Here is an 18,118-nt window from a genome sequence, read left to right as displayed (position 1 = left end):
TCCTCTTGCGGCCTCGAGGCTGCGGGGAATAAATTGCCGTCGAAACACATCGCGCGCAACCAATCAGCGATTCATTAACACCGGTATTTATTGGGAGCATTCTCTGCACGCCGCTCAGTGGGGCGACGACAGTCGTGCGATGAACTGCGACCGAAACGAGCAACGAACGATGCATAAGAGGCCTCTCTCGAGTCTAGAAACTTGAGTTCTATAATAATATTTTAGTCACTTTCGTTCAAAATTTTAAAGCTCTAGAATGCTGTAAAGAAAAATGCAAAATATGGAGATTCGTCAATCTAATTCTCAAAAGTGTTAAAGACGTTAGAGTTCCATTTTTCATGCAGATTTCGAAAGGAGTTAATAGAGTTCCCCCATTTGACCTTGGAATTCTAAACTGCTGATTAGGAAAATACTACGATAAGATATCCCATAAGTCTCTGCTACCTACTAGAAGAACATGATTAAGATGGCAATTAATCTCCTTATTTTGCATTTTTCTAATCGACACGTTAGAGTTCCAAGGTCACAAAGAGAACTATACTATTGATGTTGTGCTATTAAAATCCTACAAACTGTCAGTAGCGTAAACTTCCAAAGCATCTCACTTACAGTAAGGGAAGCGGAAGTTCGATATCGAAAGGAGTAATGGTAACAGGCGAAGGAAGGAATAACTAAAATACGCGGTATCGTAGCAAATGCGTTTATTCATGAATTTAAAGAACACGTACAAATGACACGACAGATAAATTACCAAACTATTACCAGCGGTATCGTGGTATCTCCTCCTGCTCGAACGCCGAACACGTACTGCGATAAGAGCACCTATGCAGACGCAGCTATGTGCTAAGCTGTTGCGTGTACATCCTTGATAGCGGGCTAATAGAATCGTCCTTGCGCGTTCGCTCCGAAGTTTTATCGAGAGAAACGAGCTCCACTCGCGAAATAAGGAGCTCGTTCCCGGGGGAACGGTCCGGGCGGAATAAATATCGGTGTCTCAAGAAATACGGTACACGTCAACGCGAGCAAAAACGGATCAGTGGCATCGTTTCGTTCGAGTCCCCGCGTGATCAGTATATACATACATACATACACGACAGAGCGAGAGACGAGGCCGTCTACAGGTCGGATCGATCGTTAGAGGTATGCTTGATACATATGTGTCGAGGAGTATCGAGGCTCGAAGGAGAATCGAGACCACGCTGAACGATGGATACGTCTGGGGACGTATCAAATTATCGGTTATTAATAACACACCCGCGTTGCGTTCCTTTTGTTCTCGCACTGTCCATAGATCTCGATTTCTAATGAAAAACTAGCTCCATGCGAAACTAGGCCTACAGAATTCGCGACAAACGAATTCGCTGGACGATGCTACGTTAGTCTTACGCAATTCTTCGTCCGAATGGAACGAGGAGAGATCACCGAATGATCGTGACTTCGTATAAACGGACGTTTATGATGGAACCGGAACGCTTCGCGCATGCTTAGCCAAGGCTAACTTTCCTCTCGCGAAGATCACAGCCTCGGATCTGGACCGGAATTTTCGGCGTGGCCGTAGATTGTAAATTAAATACGCGATGATTAATGGAAGCCACCCACGCGATTTACATCTGGACTGGATTTCGGGATCTCCAGCCAAGGTCGGGCAGCGACGAATCGATTAATAACGCCTCGTCGTAACGCGTACGAGCTCCTCCGCTCTGTGTGCAGAGCTGGAAACCAATGAGGATCACGGACGAACAAGGCGGCGCGCGGAGCGAGGCGAAATCCCGCTTTGATTTCGCCGCCGGCGAAGACCTACACCTTCGATCTCGCGCAGGTGTGCGACGGGAACCGTTCCCTGGTGATTTTTCATGGCCGGCTCGCGACGTTAGCGGCCGACGCTCGTGACAAAATTAATAGGCGAGAGCGAACGGGGACAGAAGACGGACCAGACTCAGAGCATCCTGACGGTTGATCCTAAACTGAAGACAGTTTAGGTAGACGGCTGTATAAAGTTTCGAAACGCTACCGAGTCCGCGCTCGGTACTCGATTCAACAGGAATCTAGTCCAAGTTCTGGCCCTGTTCAAGCGTTAATACCGAGTGTTTCGGTCTGCTTGAGCAATAGGAAAGGAGGTGCATGCGTTGGAGACGACGCGAAACGAAAACTGCGCTGTCCTGTTTTAATCTCCTCAAGCAAATAAGAGAGTTACAAGAGAATTCTTAGAGGAAGGTACCGCGCGATGCGCCATGAAAGTCAACTTTCAATTTTTAAGTCTGACGTGGAGGAGATTGAAGTGGACGCTCTGGTACAAACGAGCGGCTGAAATATTCTTCGAGATCTAGAGAGCGTGCCGAAGGCTCTCTCGATAGGACGCTCAAGTGATACGCAAGTCGACCGAAACACCCTGTGTATCAGTTGATGTATCGCTCACCGATGAACAGAGATTCCCAGGAGCTGGCGCGTGGCTGGCTTTTATCTGGAAACAAACAAGGAACGATCAGTTAGCAAAAAAGATTGATGGTGGTACCTGTGAAGATAGTCGTAGATGGCAAGGCAGATTCGTAAGGTTACGCCTGTGCCGGGCTGATAGAGCGCGATCTGTTAAATATCGTGTCAGGGTCCCCTGAAAGATTCATCAACGGGTGGCCAGCCGAGATCCGCTTTCCTCGGTGCACCCTATTCGCAGAGGCAAACCACTTGAGCCCCCTCTCCACCCACACGCCACGCCAACCGGGTCCCTTCTTACGTAATCCGTCTGTTAAAATATCAATCTCAACGTTTCACTCTTTGCACAGCATTCCGTGCAGGGGTGGCCCCGATCCTCTCACCCTCTTCTCTGTCTGGACGAGGTCATCAAAGATGCAGCAGCAATCAGCGGAGCTAGTCGAGCGGACGGGCAAGCAGAGAACCGACTACCGACCTGGACCCCAGGGATGCACGCGGGATTTTCTTTGAGCCTCTAAATCGATCCCTACCGCTCTGCAGGAAAATATATTCGGTCGGCGAGCAAGCCTTTCGCGGGCTCGATCGCATCCCGTCCAAAAAGGCCGGAAAAAACACTCGAATTCTGCCAGACTGGCCTCCGCAATTAGCGAGCGTAGAAAACCGAGCCACTTCGGAAAGACTGTCTTCTATCAGATGATGATTCTTTGATCAATTCCTACGAAAGGGAACACTCAGTTTATTAAACGGTCCAGAGAAATATTCTATGTCAGAAATATTCTGCATGGAGAAATATTCTATGTCAGAAATATTCCGCATGGAGAAATATTCTGCATAGAGAAACTTCATTGAAATGCAGAGGAAGCTTTATTGAATACCTAATATACAAATCCTAATCAAAATCCTCTAAAGAACGCCTAAGGAAACCTAGGAAAACAATATTTTCCGGAAAGAATCGGATGATTCTTCGATTAACTCCTTCGAAAGGGAACATTCAATTTAATAAATATTCTAGAGAAATATTCTATGTCAGAAACATTGTACTATTCTATATCCTGCATAAAGAAACTTCATGAAATGCAGAGGAAGATTTATTAAATACCTAATACACTTAATCAGAATCCTTAAAACACCTAAGAAAACCTACGAAATCGATATTTTCCAATAAGAATCGTCATTTTATTTTACTTTATCTTATCATTCTATTTATTACTTACACTTTAATTATTCTCTAAGGTTCAACGAAAAGATCTAGTCTTGTTCGAAGTCGCTTTCGTCACTCGATTCTATGATACAAAGAGAAATCTACAATGTTCGCGATTCTGCCCCACTTTTCCCCGCTCGAATTCCTTTTCGATAAATCCTCGCGGAGCACGCGAAAGAAGGACATCAAAGTCCTCGCGCTGATCCTTAACTGGCGACGAGCCGCGCGCGCGGGTCGTTGAAATCACCGCCGCCTCCCTCGACCCGGTCGGCGGTCGCCGCGGGGGGCGAGGAGGGCGAGCTCTATTAAAAATGCAATATTCTCGTTAATCCGCGCCGGTATGTGGTACCGGCTAATTAGCGAGTACCGGGGACAGGGATGCATACGTGCCGCGCAGCCCCCGTTGTCATGCAAATATCTCGTGGTGGCCGCATGAAACACGCCCCATTCAGCGGCCGCGCGGCTGTGTACGGGTCCGCGCGCGTGCTACGCCCCGTTATATTCGACACGTATTAATAACGAAACAAATATTGCTTATTGAATATGAAATTTCGGCGGGATCTCTCCTCTACTGCTGATACACGGCCGATTATTAGCCACCGTGCGACCTGCCTCGAACATTCGGATATGTTATTTTTTTACGCGCAATCCGAGGATCGAGATCTATGGATTTATATTTACAGTTGACGATCAACGGGAGACACTTGGGAACGGTTGACTATAGAAGAGAATGTTTGCGATTTTGAAACTCGAGGGTGAATCTTATTATCGTATGATACTACCGGTAAGAGTGAATAATTCGAACTGTGATAGTTACTTCGGTGACGAGTAGCTAAAACGAGAATATAGTGGGGAGGATAGAATCTCAACCCTTTGCACTCCAGAAGTTTTCTACCGGAAATGTTCAATATTTTCTAATGAGATACAGATGACATTTTCTTAGATTGAATGAAATCTCACATGCATCGAGGAAGAGAACTAGTTTCTTTCAATATGTCGTACATTGATGCATTATACAAAGTTTAATATTAAATATTCAAATTTACAGTTTTGCTGTGTCAAATCATTTGGCGATTGAGAGGTGCCTCTGGCGTGCAAAGGGTTAATCCGATTGGAACGGTGGCGAGAAGGGACTAGTTTTATTTGATTAATTGATTACCCCAGTTAACTCGGTGGACCAGCGGTTCAGCGGTACTCACGATACTTCCAGGACATCCGGTAGATACCGGCGTGGCTCATATGTGGTTGCGAAGGGAGGTCGAGCCGGGGGGTGGGTTATATCAATAAGCATCGAACGGCCACGGAGGACGGCAGGGAGCTGTTGATTAAGGGGCGAGCACAATGATGAGATATCCTCCGCGAAGGGAATGCGTCTGCGATGGATCCGCACGAGGGGACACCCCCCCGGCCCCTCTTCTACCTCGCAGCGCGGCTCTGCGCGGATTCTCCCTCGACGTGTCTCTTGCTCGATCTGATCTCCAGCCAGGAGAGACTGTTAGACGCCGATTACTGCCGATCCCGTGCCGCACAATGGCCTCGTCCCTGTCATCGAGCAAGGCTGACTGGGTCACCTTGTCGCGTGACAGAACGAGGATTCAGTTGTTCGAGCGGAAGTTGCGCGCTACTCCTATGGAAAGCACCGGCCGCCGATGCGCTGTTTACGCCGCAGAGGAGACGGAGGACTCGAAGACTATAGGCCACAGCGGAATTAACCTTTTGAATCCTCGTGGATTATAAAAGATCGCGCGGTTGCGCCGGAGTTGGTTTTCCTTTCACAAAAAAGAAATTGGATTCTCGGTTGATCAGGACGGGGTAACGAGCGCCGGGTCAAAGGAACAAACGCGACAATTTCCTGGTCGAAATCCCCGCGCACGAAATCCCCTCGCGCAGCCCGGGACGCTCTCGTCCGGCGAACATCGAAATCGCAATTTTCCGGAGGCAGAGATCGTTAACGCGGTTCGAGAGAGGAGGCGGCCGCCCGCGGACGGGTAGACGGCGGGGAGAACGCTCGCGGCGGGTTGCGTCGCATCGCATCGCATCGCGTCGCGCCGTGTCGCGGCGGCAACTGCAGGCCCCTAAATTAACAGTAATGAAAATTGGTTATCAGTCGAAGCGACATCCTGCAGACCGAACAGTGTTACCAGCATTGGAGCGCGTAATATCCCATTGAGGAGGAGCGGACGGCGAGCACGGTACCGGGATTCGGGTGCACGGCAAGCGGATCACGTTGACACAAAGCGCCCGTAATCCGTTTATCTTCTCTCCGGGCACTCTGCGCCCACGTGTTACGCTCCGCGTTATTCGAGGATGGCCCTACCGCCAGTTCGCCCCCCGCCCGGCCGATCTACGAGCCGACGCCGCACCTTCTCCACCCCCTCGCTGACTGTTAGCGTTTGCTACTTTATCGCGGGAACCGGCAACTTCGGGAATAACTGAAAATATTAGTGATTGAATCCTCGAGAAATGTCTCTTTCATAACCTAATACGAAAACATTCGAACAGTCGAGTCAGTTCCAGAGGTTCCCTCGCCGTACAATGACGAGTGACTCGTGATGAAGATTAGACTAATTTAGTAACAATCAATGTTCATTGCCCGTGGATGAAAGCAAACAGCTATCTTGCTATTATCAATGTATTATCTTCAAATGAGACTTCCGCTTGAATGGACAATTTTCTTGCAATTCTTCCAAATTGTTGTAGAATACACGAGCTTCGAAAGTAAATAGTACGCCAAGGAGTTAGCGGCATGGATCTATTGGCGATGACGTTCCATCGTCTAACGTCCCAACGAAAACTGACGGCTAGCAGAAAAATTAAGCTACCCAGTTCATACAGCGAACACTGACAACGCATCCTCGCGCTCCTCCACCGAATTCGATTGGCCCAACGAAGACAGCCCCCACCGGCCGCTCGCGGCCACGAAAATATATTCTGCCCACGCTCCAGGCGTAGCCCCTTCGACACCTTTTTGAAAGCCTAAGGAATGTCCTTCGCGACACGTATTCCTCTTGAGTAATGACGCGCGACGCCGCAGAGAAGACGAAGGAATGCAGAAGGAGGTGTCTTTCAGCCGGAGGTTTCATTGGTCCCGAACACAAGCCGCCCCTCCCTTTCCTGTCGCCGTTTCCATCCTGAAAACGGCTTAACGAATGACGACGACGAGTCACGCGTTTTGTCTCGCGCCGTGGAACACATTTGTCTCGAGCCCGGATGCCGGATGGTTTTGAATCCCGTTGGGCTCTCTCCGCGCGCATATATAACCTGCACGCTGCGGATCGCCCTTTCCTCCCTTCCTCCCTCGGCCTTTTGCCCGGCCAGCCCGTAGCCTCCGTCTCTCTCTCCTCGGCGAGGAGAGAGGATCCACGGCTCGGGCTCTCGTTCCAACGCGGACCTCGGCCCGCCAGGATTCGGCTTGACGCGCGGCTGAAAGACGCTCGCTGCTCACAAAGGACTCCCTAATATATTACGCTTATTAATGTCCTGTCCTCGTCTATCTTTCCTCCACCCTCCGCCGTGGATCCTCTTCGAAATATCGAATGACCGCCGCAGAAACGCAGGGAAATCTCGGCGCAGCGACTCCCGAGGAGCCCATTTCTCGTCTGTCCTCCTTTCAACGATGTTTAACCTCTGCCCCCGGTAGCCTCGAACCGCAGGGAAGACAACCGATTCACATCGCCGCCGATACCGGGCGTCGAAGGGACGGTTTTCCGTCTGGAATCGCTGAACTCCGCCGTGTAACTCACACCGACGAGCGAAGAGGGTGACGAAAAAACTAACCGGAGCTCGGCCAGGAACCTTGCCGATTGGTCCATTCAGGGTGGAAGGCAAAAAAAAGGGAAAAAGAAAAAACAAACACATGCACACATTCGCATACAGGAAAGCTGGCGCGCGGCTCGACTCGGCCCATTCGATTCCTCGAATCGCGCGCGTTTCGCTTCTCAGCGTGCGCGTTTGTTCGCGATTAATTGGACGACCGAATTGTTGTTTCGTTCAGCAGTTGAATGCCTCCAGTCGATTCTTCTCCTCCTCGATGTGTATTTACGTGCACGGCCGTGCGCGGGTGTGGGTGTTTGTTTTTTTTTAAGTGCCTACACGGCGTCGCCCTGCGAGTGTACCTGTGTATATATATATATATATATATTTTTTTTTTATTCCGCTTTCGGGGGTTTTTCACCCCCGGCCCGGGCCACTCTCAACGAAATTTCGCCGGGACCAGCGGAGCAGAGCCAGTCAAGCAACCCAGTCAGTCAGTCAGTCGCAGCCCGGCAGCAGCCGGGAGAAATCTTTTATCGTTCACCGTAAGAGCGCGACTGGGCACTCTCTTTCTCCAAATTTCTCTCCCCGCTCCTTTGCCCCCGCGCCCCCGTCTACCACCTTTCTTCGTTCTTCACCCTTTCTTCGGCCCCTTTCTCCAGACCCCCTTTCGCCGCCGCGGAGAATTTTTCGTACGGGCCTGACGACGACGACGACGACGACGACGACGACGACAAGCATAATGCACAAAACCACGGCTCCATTCAGTGCCGACGAAAGTCGCTCGAATTTAAACAAATGCCGTGACCCCCGCCCCCGCAGAGCCCCCGGCCGCGGCCCCGCGTTCCTCCTTCTTGGTCCTTGGTTCTTTGCGCTCTTGGTTATTTCTCGCTCGAGCAGTCTCGCACCGCGAAATGCCGGTTAATCTTCGCGGGTTTCGGTCGCCGAGCATTGTCGGCCCCCCGGAAGTAGTCGGCCATTATTCCACGATGGAACAATAACCGCGCCGGGGATGATTTTCATGCGTGGCCCTTTTTAAAACGCGCAACGCTCGACCCCGCGAGCCCTTAGACGCGCCAATGTGAAAATCCGATATGCCGATTAACGGCGATTCAGTCACGGAGAGAATAAATTACGGGGAACGCGGGATTCAATGGTACCAGACGTCTAGGGGGTTGCCGGAGAAAGAAGCGACTTAGTTGGTTGGCTCGTGCGACCTGTGCCCGGCGACAATGGGTATGGAAAGGAGGGGGTGTGCGGTCGGCGAGATATGGCGGGCTAATTGCCTCAAGTGTCGTAGTTAACGAATCGACGGAAATCCTATTACTTGAAACTTGATAGACACCTTTGATACCGCCCCTAAAATCCTGCGATTAATTGGTACCAATGGTAAAAACTTTAGATCGCTTTACCACGTTGATACTCGATCTTAAGCTTATTATACCATCATTTAGTCCATCATATATAGGGATGCAGAGATCACTGAAAACTCCGAAATCTCGGGGTAACAGAAGAGGTTAAAAGGGAACAAGAGAAAGTAAATCCTAGTGAAACTTTATAGACACCTTTGATACCGCCCCTAAAATCCTGCGATTAATTGGTACCGATGTTAAAATCTTTAGATTGCTTTACCACGTTGATACTCGATCTTAAGCTTGTTATACCATCATTTAGTCCATCATATATAGGGACGCAGAGATCACTGAAAAATCCGAAATCCCGGATTAACTGAAGAGGTTAGAAGGAACAAGAGAAAGTAAATCCTATTGAAACTTTATAGACACCTTTGATACCGCCCCTAAAATCCTGCGATTAATCGGTACCAGTGTTGAAAACTTTAGATTACTTTACCACGTTGATACTCGATCTTAAGCTTGTTATATCATCATTTAGTCCATCATACATACGGATGAATGGATACAATTATTACCAACCACCGCGATAATCAACGTATTAATACCACCACGCCATGCCGCGGCGACTATGCGGAGATCACTGAAAAATCCGAAATCTCGGGTTAACAGACGGGGTTAGAAAGGAACGGTAGAAAGGAAGGGAAGGGATGCGAAGCTGCAAAGGTGGTGGCTAAGCGGAGCTAATCTCACGGACGTTCTCTGGCTGTGTTTCGAGTTACGCTCGCCGGGCCGTTGTATGGGTTGTATTTGTTTCGCGGTATGGTGCACCATGGGTAACAATGGCGGCTAGGATCAAGTCGGCGGCCTTTTTGAAGGCAGGTGCCCCCCCTCTCGCCTCTCCGCGGCTTTTTTTCCTCGGCCGAAGGCCGGCTTTCTTTTCCACGACCACCCTCTCTGCGTTCCTTCCCTCGATCCATCTCCGCGCTGCTTTCCTGCTCCCGCGTTTCTCACCGTGTCCGCCTCGCGCCGGGAGATTTCGCTAATAAGCGACGCGCAGCTTAAGCCTCCCGAAAAACCGGGGTACCGATTATCGATTTATCTCCCGGCAGCCTTTGCTTCCGTCGGCTTACGCCGGAAAGAGGACAGTAAGAGATTTCTCGTCGCAGGACCATCCGGCAAGGATTAAGGACCTAACTGCTCCCGGTGGCTGTAGCACCGAACGGTGCTAATCGACTGTGATTTTTCCCGCTGCGTCGCTTATTTACTGGTACTAATTAGCCCCTCGAGTAATCCTGCGCCAGAGTAGCCGGGAAATTACTCGGGAGAGCTCGCTGCGCGCCGAATTAGGCTTCCGGGATGAGATTAAACGTTCGATTGTTGAAGATCATCCTCGAGAGAATGAATCTTAGGAGTATTCCAGTTGATTCAACGATTATTCGACGGAAGTGGATTTTTATAGTTCGAAATGAAACTGTCCGGAGAAAGATGTTGGGCCCATACGGAGAGTCCCAGTGACACTGGTGGGATCTGTCGGGATCGAGAGGTACGATCCTCAGGGAGCGTGGGCCGTGGACTCTGGTCGATCCTCCCACGCATGGGATCACGCATGCGTCGGGCCTCCCTTAAAACAATGCGCCGACCAATCTCGTAAGGTAAAGGGGCTCTTGTCCCATTGGCTCGTTCCTGCGAGCGGATCTTTTTTCGACACGGCCACCATTACGCGCTTCCTGATCCCATGGAGTCTCTTTCCCTTTTTACTCGCGCGACCTTGCCTCGCAAGAAGCGGAATTATTCAGTTTCCCGACCATGAACTGTGATTTCTACGGAGATGTATACCATTGGAGATTATCGGTATCCTCGTTTTACCTTTAAGAGAAGTGCAAACGATTATCGAAGAGCGAAGATGAAGTTAAAGTATTCCGACGAGAAGCGTGGCAATGAGCAGCAAAGTTTGCGAGGAACTTCTCGATGGATATTCAACGTCTCAGATTTTCTTCGCGGCAGTTTATTATTACAGATGATCAGTTTTAGTTGTCCCGGCTCGATTTCCGAAGGTTTCCATCGAAAGCACCGGGACAAAGTGTTTTTCGGTCGGCGACACGGAAACGCGTATCGCGGTTGCTCCGTTCGAGCGTCGGGAGTCGGGGAACCAATCGATATCTTCGGGGTCGAACGATGAATTTTAATTTCTCCCCCCGTTTCCCTCATTCGGAATGCATAAACAGCGGTGTTTGCTGTTCCCGGTAATGGAAGGCCGGCGGCCGGGCTTGATTGCGCCCGGCGAACGTGAAAAATTTACAGGAGAGCCAGTTTTGACACCGTTCCTTTTCCTCTGGCCGCGTTACACGCGGAAATTCGGGCCGCGGCCGCCATGGAAACGCGAGCAGAAAAGGTCCCCGCGTATTCCGTCGATTGAAATTGCGTGCGTCTGTAACAGGGACCGAAATTTCACCGTGGCGCAGCGTACGCCCGAGCCACCGAATAGAAATTTATTCATCCTTTCACACAGCCAATGTGAAATTGAAACTTCCCTTTGACATCTTCCGCGATTGTGTCACCTGGTAGGTATTTAATTCGTCGTTTTTCAATTCTCGATCAACGGGACGCGCCGGTTGCGCCGATGGGATCGCTTGATGATTTTCGATCGAATTATACCGCGTTACAAATAACCCCCGCGCGAAGCTAATATTTACTTAACGCGTCGAGATATAAAATACTTGGATCACTGAAACGTATCGCTCGAACGCTGAATAAACGGAATTTACTAATCCTTTGTACTCGAATGTTTCTTACTAGAAATATTCAACATTTTTCGACGAGGCGAGACGATATTCTTTGAAACTGGAGGAACAAAGCTACTTTATCCTATTTTACGTATCAAGGCGTTATATAAAATTCAACATTAAATATCAAATTTTTACTGTGTCAAATCTGTGTCAAAGGGCTAAATCCTTCTCTCCTCTTCATCAACAAAATCTACTTCGAATATCCAGCAATCTTTGAATTCTAACAGTTATAATCTTCAAAGCTTAAAAACCACATGTCTATAGAATTAACGAGTGTAATTACGTTCTCATCGAGTCACAGATCGAAATGAAACTTCCATCAACACTAGATTTACAGAACCCGTCAATTTGACGGAATTCTTTCAACACTATTTAGTAACAGTTTAAGTCGATTTCGATTCGTGCAATTATACGAATACTTTGGTTTCGAAGCAACAACTTTTACGACTTCTATGAATGAGCACGTAACTTTCTAGGAACAATGGAATAAAGTATAAAATAAACGTCCGTAAATCTAGTGTTGAGTAGCGTACGTCGTAATACACGGGATCAAGCGCGACTCTTCGAAACATCGTCGGGAATCGGAAAGAGCGGCGCGGTCGCAAGTGGAGGTTCCCCTTTGCGAAACGTTTTACCGAAGGTAATGGCCGTGCCGGAAGCGAGATGACGCGTGACCCCAGACGGATGCATTAGACGCACTTCCGGCGGTGCGACGCCCGGGCCCGGCGCCCTCGTTCATCCGTGAAACCCAGGGCCACTGGCTCCGCTGCATCATCCCGCCTATCGCGGCTCCGTCTAATGCGTTATTCGCGCGATTGTATCCCCGAAATCCTGTTACGGTCCACGGATCGGCTCCCGATCGAACCTTCGCCCGGTCCCCCGGGGTAATTTCGAACTTCGGCAAAACTAGGACGATTGTTCAGGGTTTAATCGAGCGGACAATGGAACCCGACGAGCGGATACTTCCTCGTCGGAGGAGAGAGTCCCTTTAAACCCGGACAACAGGCTCTCTCTTCGTTATTCCTCCAACATAAATAAGAATATTTTATTCCTCCGCCAATGAAACCCTTCGCGACTTCAACGACGATCTTCATCGATCTCTCGGTTTTCTAATTTAACCCTCTGGAGTTCGGGAATAAACAGTTTCATTCGTGATAGGTAAATATTCTAAAGAAATGTTAACCCCTTGTCGTACAACATCGTGCTAGAATCTTGGTGAATATTTCAAATAGGATTTAACAAATATCAATTCGTCCAATCCCGAATTGAATATTACTTCTCTATCATTAAACCCTAACAGCAAAAAGGTACACTTATGCCATAGAAAACAAAATGCCCCAATACGGTGACATGAAACGAATTTAGTTTTCATTTCGTTCATCATCGCTGTAGTTTCCTTTATCAAATATTACAACATATTGATTCGTCGATCACTGACAAAACATATTTACCGTAACGCAACGTCTTACAGACAAGCATTCCGAAAAGAGCTCTCGGCCGTTAAGGGTTAACTGGGACGCTTCTAAATAAAATTCCAAAACAGTCCGATTCCCGAGCGCACGAGGGAAACTCACACGATGAAAATGTATTTACCACGGCGAGCGACATCGATTTATTTAGTATAATAGAATCCAATAAGTACTGGGTCAACGTTTACCGTTCCGCCGCGCGGCCGCACACGTACCCTGCCCGCCACGCGCGTCCGCGCGCGCACACACGGTCCGCATACTGATACCAAATAGTTCTCGTTCTCTTCGCGGCGAGTAATTTCCCAAACTGTCACAAAAGGTAGAGAATGGAACTCGAAGTTCCCTGGTAAATCCCGGGGACCCGCCCCCTCCGTTCCGCGACGCACGCTTCACAGTCTAAGCGGCTGTCGAGCGAATTCTTGCACGAAGCGGCGGGACGCTTTGTTCGACAACTAGCTGGAGGCGACGCTATCGAAAGACGGGTTTGCCGCGCCGGGATCGATCCTCCCTCTTTCTCCATCCCACCCCCTTTTTCGCTGGCTCCCTCTCGGCCCTCCTTCGCTCGCCCTCCATCCGTCTCCCTCTTCTCCTCCTGGCCGCGGCCGCTCATCCTACGGGAGGAGGAAATGAAATCCCGTCCGGGACACGATTCGCGCGACGTTTGTCCCGTTATTAGATCAACGTTACTCCGGCAGAGCTGCCGCCCGCCTCCGGAGCGCGAGAGAGCGAGTTCCCTCGGTCCCTCTTCTTTCACCGTGGCCGTGGAACACGTCTTTCGCATTTCAAAGCGCGCACGGCTTCCGGCCGCCCGATACTTCCGGCGAGAATCGCTCAACCCCCGTCTCCGTGCTCCCTTTACACGATCACCGGTCAACGAGGTTTCCGGAGGTTTTCCGCGACTTTCTGCAGTTTGATCACCGATTTTTGCATAATGGACTTTTGGGAATGAGAATATTCCCTGCGACAAAATGAAGATTCTTTATGTTGACTGTCACCGTTGTGATACTTCCAAAGTGTTTCACGATAATTATACGATCGATGTCGAGTAAAAATATTTAACACAAGCTCTCATCGAGCGACGCTTCTGAATTACTTGACAACAATCGTAGCACGCAGGATAACCGATGTCGAATGAGAATATTTAATAACGTAACCAGGTTGATAATAGTACAATGCAAAGATTGTAACAGCAAATACTTAATAATTATCCCTGCTCTTTGCCACAAAAACTCTAGGGAAAAATAATCAAGATTTCCGTGGCGCTTAACGCTTTAATAGTGTAAACGATAACAGAGTCACTAACAATTAATTAACTAATTCCCGTGGCAATCCACATATTTACCGAACTGCGTTTCCCGAATTCCGTTCGCGAGTGCTCGCCTCCCATCTCGATTTCCGTGGCGCAGAAACCGCACCGCAGCGCGCCGACCGGTGTCCGCGCGTTTACCACCTGCATCGGATCGAATTAATAGTTCGCCCGGCCGCGAAACCCGTAAATAATGCCCGCTGACAGGCCGTAGCCGAACGTCGATGAATAACGAGCCGCGGAACCTTCGACTTCGAGCCTCTCTTTTTTCCACAGCGCGGCGGCTGCACCGCCGCTCGGACCACACGCGACGACGCGCGGAAGACACCGGGCACCCACACACGTAATCCTTTATACGGCCACGAAACAGTGGGCCGCCGGGGACGGGGGGAAAAGCGAAAAATACGGCGACAGGGAAACGCAGGCGGGACGTTGGAAGGAAATGAGTGAAAAGATCGAAGCGTGGCGGAGAGACGAGAACGGGGACGAGAGAGAACGTCGCCGCGAGACGCGCCTCTGTGCGCGTGCACGGGGAAACAATGCTCGTCTCCGGCGAGCTCCTCCACGTATGCAAGCCGCCCGACGCATCGATACCGGAAACGGCGCGATCCGCCACGAAAAAACCGGAGAGAAACTTGCTGGCGTAACCGACGCGGCGCGACGCGTCGACACGGCGACGGACGGTGACGCGAGAATAGCGAATATTTGAGGAGAGATATACCCGCCGCTTTCTCGCCCCGTCTTCACCCCCTCCAGCGGTATCGCAATTTTTCACGTGGACCAACCTGGACACGTGTATCCGCCTCGCGTTTACATTGGACTCTTTGTTGCGTCGGGAGACCCTTCGAGTGCAGGCGGATTTGATTGACTTTGAATTATCAGGATTCCGTGATACGGAAGTCGAGGGTTGGTACTTGTATTGTCTGCAGAAGTGGGATAGATGATTTTAGAGGACAGCCGGTGGAATTCTTTCTGTTCGGAAATATTTAGTTGCTCGATAAATACTACGAGGATGAGTGGAATATTATTTCCTGCGTTCTAATAATAATTATCGGTGTCTAATATTCTGTATCTTCCATCCGAATTCATCAACTCCCAGCAATTGACTACGCGAGCAGCTCGATAAAAAGAAAAATGGCGGACGCGGGCTACGGGAGAAGGCTCGCAGCCAAGGTTAAGTAGGAAGAGGAGCGAGACAGGCCGAACAGAAGTGAGTGATGGGAGTATAATGACGGAGCCTTCTCCTAATTCCACGCGTGCCTCCTCTCTCTCTTCGTTCGCCGAGTTTCGGCTGGCTTCGGAACAAAGACAGAGGCGCTCACGTGGCGGGAGAATGGAGAGGAGCGAACCCCGCGATCCGAAGGAGCGAAAGAAGATCGAAAATGAGAGGATCAGAAGCTCCGGAGAGAACCGAGGGAAGAATCTTCTCCCCTTCTCCGCCTCCCTCTTCCTCCGGGTCTCTCTCTCTCTCTCTCTCTCTCTTCTGCTCTCCTCTCGGCTCTCCTCGCCCCTCGACTCCCCGCCGCTCCCGTCGGGGATTAATAACGGCCTACCATTGTTGCCATGGTAACTCTCGAAGCGTTAAAAACTCCTCGGCCCTAACACAGATCGTTCGTTTAAAGTTTCACGGCGAAAGGGTTGCAGCCACCCCTTCGAGCGATCCCGATGACTCCTGAAGACCCTGACCAATGACGATGACCGCGACCCGGGGATGTTTCGACAACCGAGTGAACATGAAAAGGCACGAGCCCTTCCTTTTTCTACCAGAGGGTGGGGGATATATTGAATCTTTGGGGTGTAATAATATCCAAACGCGAAGTATAATGTATATAATACCTGAAAATATATGCTACAGCGAAGGAACAAGGGTGAATAATATGGGGAATAGATGGAACAATGTAGTAAACGATGAAAATATCGTAGAATAAAGTTATCTCGCCATAGAACCTCTAAATTTTCTGATGCTCGTTTTCCTGTCGATCCTTCATTCATGCAGCTCCTCCTTTTGTTCCGTCGGTCCGTACTCTCGTACAAATTTCACAGTGTACCGTTATAAACAAAATAAACGAGAATGCCATGTGTAAAACGGAGCGGGGAGAGAGAAACAATTCGAACTGATTAGTAAACGAACGAAAGATACAAAACGGAATAGAAATAGCCAGCGGTGCAACGGTACATCGAAGTCGATGATTCCCGCAGCGAATTACCGATTCCGACAGGCGTACCAGTCGGAACCACGTGTTCCCGTGCGGGACGCGACGATAGACGAACGATAGGACGAGATTGAACGATCGTGGGGCGATCCTGAGGAACGATCCTGCGTCCTGGGTCGTGCCTGGCATAACTAGATCACGTCAAGATAAAGTCTACCTTAAATAGAGTCCGTTGTTTGCCGGGTCACGAGGAGCCGGCAGAAAAAGAGGGAGGGCGGGAGAAAGGGAAAGACAGAGCGGAGGCCGTGTAAGATGGTGGATCGTGAAGGGGGCGGAAAAGACGAAAGGAGGGTCCTGGCGGGAAGACGCGGTGCGTGAGAGTAGGACGACGCACGGTGGAACGGGGCTGATCAATATTCATGGCCCGCTCGTGGGGTGGTTTCAGGCCAGCCGGAGGAGGGTGGATTTATGCGAATCCTTCCTTCCGACTCGCCCCTACGAGGAGCGAACCCTTTTTCTTCGGTGCCTCCTTTGAGCCCCGCGGAAAGGACCGTTGGCTTCCGTTAAGGTCGCCCCGTGACGTTAACGTTCCTCCTTTTGTTTTTAATACCGCCGGTAATTACTGTAAATGGCTGTCTACCAGAAAGGGAAGATTAATATTTCACGGGGCGGATGGCTCACGCAGGCGTCCCCTGACTCAGAGATTCCGTAATGATCCCGCGAGAATCGGTATCCACCGGATCGCGATTCGCCGCGGGTCGCACCGGCGAAACGTCCGATCGGAGTCCGGATTGACGAACGTTGCCCGAAAAGGGGCACGGTCCATCGGAGGAAGAAGAAACGCGAGGGAAATAACGAGCGCCGGAATCGCAATCTCATCTTGAGAGTCATAGCTGCGCGGGTGGGAGAGAGAAAAGGCGACGTGCACTTAACTTTATGCACTTCTGCCAATCTCGAATGGACACGGCGGCAACAGCGGGAAGAGAGAGGAATGAAAGAAGAGGAGAGTGCGCCAGACGGCCGTCACGAGGCCCGGAAAACGAGGTACAACTTTCCGTTGGAAGGTCGTGGCTCATTCTTCCAGCGAATTTCGCGAGTTTCCGGTCTCTTTGCTCGGCTAGGATAGGAGCCGCGGGACGGCCGGGGAGGAGGCTTATACAGCAATAACGCTAAATATCCGAAATGAAGTAGCGCTGGCTGGGTGCAATCCAGATTGGTAGACGTCGCGCAAGGCGAACGTATCCACTCGATGCCGAGGGGGTTGGTTCCATGTGTCGCGCTGCCGGCGGGAGCGAGCGAGACGGAGGACGCGTGCATCCACAGACGTGTGCACACACGTGCACCGGAGGCAACGTAGGCGAGTCCGTACGAGAAGGTAGTTCAGTTCCGGTCCGGGCCATTAGTTGATGAGCTACCTCGTTTCCATCCCCTCTCGCGGTACCGGCAACCACCTCTTCCCTACCAGCGTCCTCCTCCTCCTCCTCCTCCTAACCCGTCCGACGTTCCACCCACACCCACACCACCTACGGGAGGCCCTGAAAAGCTCGCGTGGCATTGTGGGATCTATTATTGCCCTCCTGGACTTATATGTTTCGATGCAGCGGCAGCAAACTCAGCCATCCAGCCAGCCAGCCAACCAGCCAGCCAACCAGCCAACCACCCATC

General features: G+C 50.4%; 1 long non-coding RNA gene across 2 annotated transcripts in view; it reads right to left on the bottom strand.

The window, feature by feature from the left end:
- Positions 1-746: 746 nt before the first annotated feature.
- Positions 747-18,118, bottom strand: part of LOC143175071 (uncharacterized) — a 172,064-nt gene continuing 154,692 nt past the window's right edge. For both annotated transcript variants that reach the window (XR_012999690.1, XR_012999691.1), the window contains exon 5: positions 747-2,461. This is a non-coding gene — a long non-coding RNA (uncharacterized LOC143175071). The remainder of the gene's footprint in view (positions 2,462-18,118) is intronic.

This window comes from Nomia melanderi, chromosome 1, assembly GCF_051020985.1.
Source record: "Nomia melanderi isolate GNS246 chromosome 1, iyNomMela1, whole genome shotgun sequence".
Lineage (NCBI taxonomy): Eukaryota > Metazoa > Arthropoda > Insecta > Hymenoptera > Halictidae > Nomia > Nomia melanderi.
This window is presented reverse-complemented; position numbering and strand designations above follow the sequence as displayed.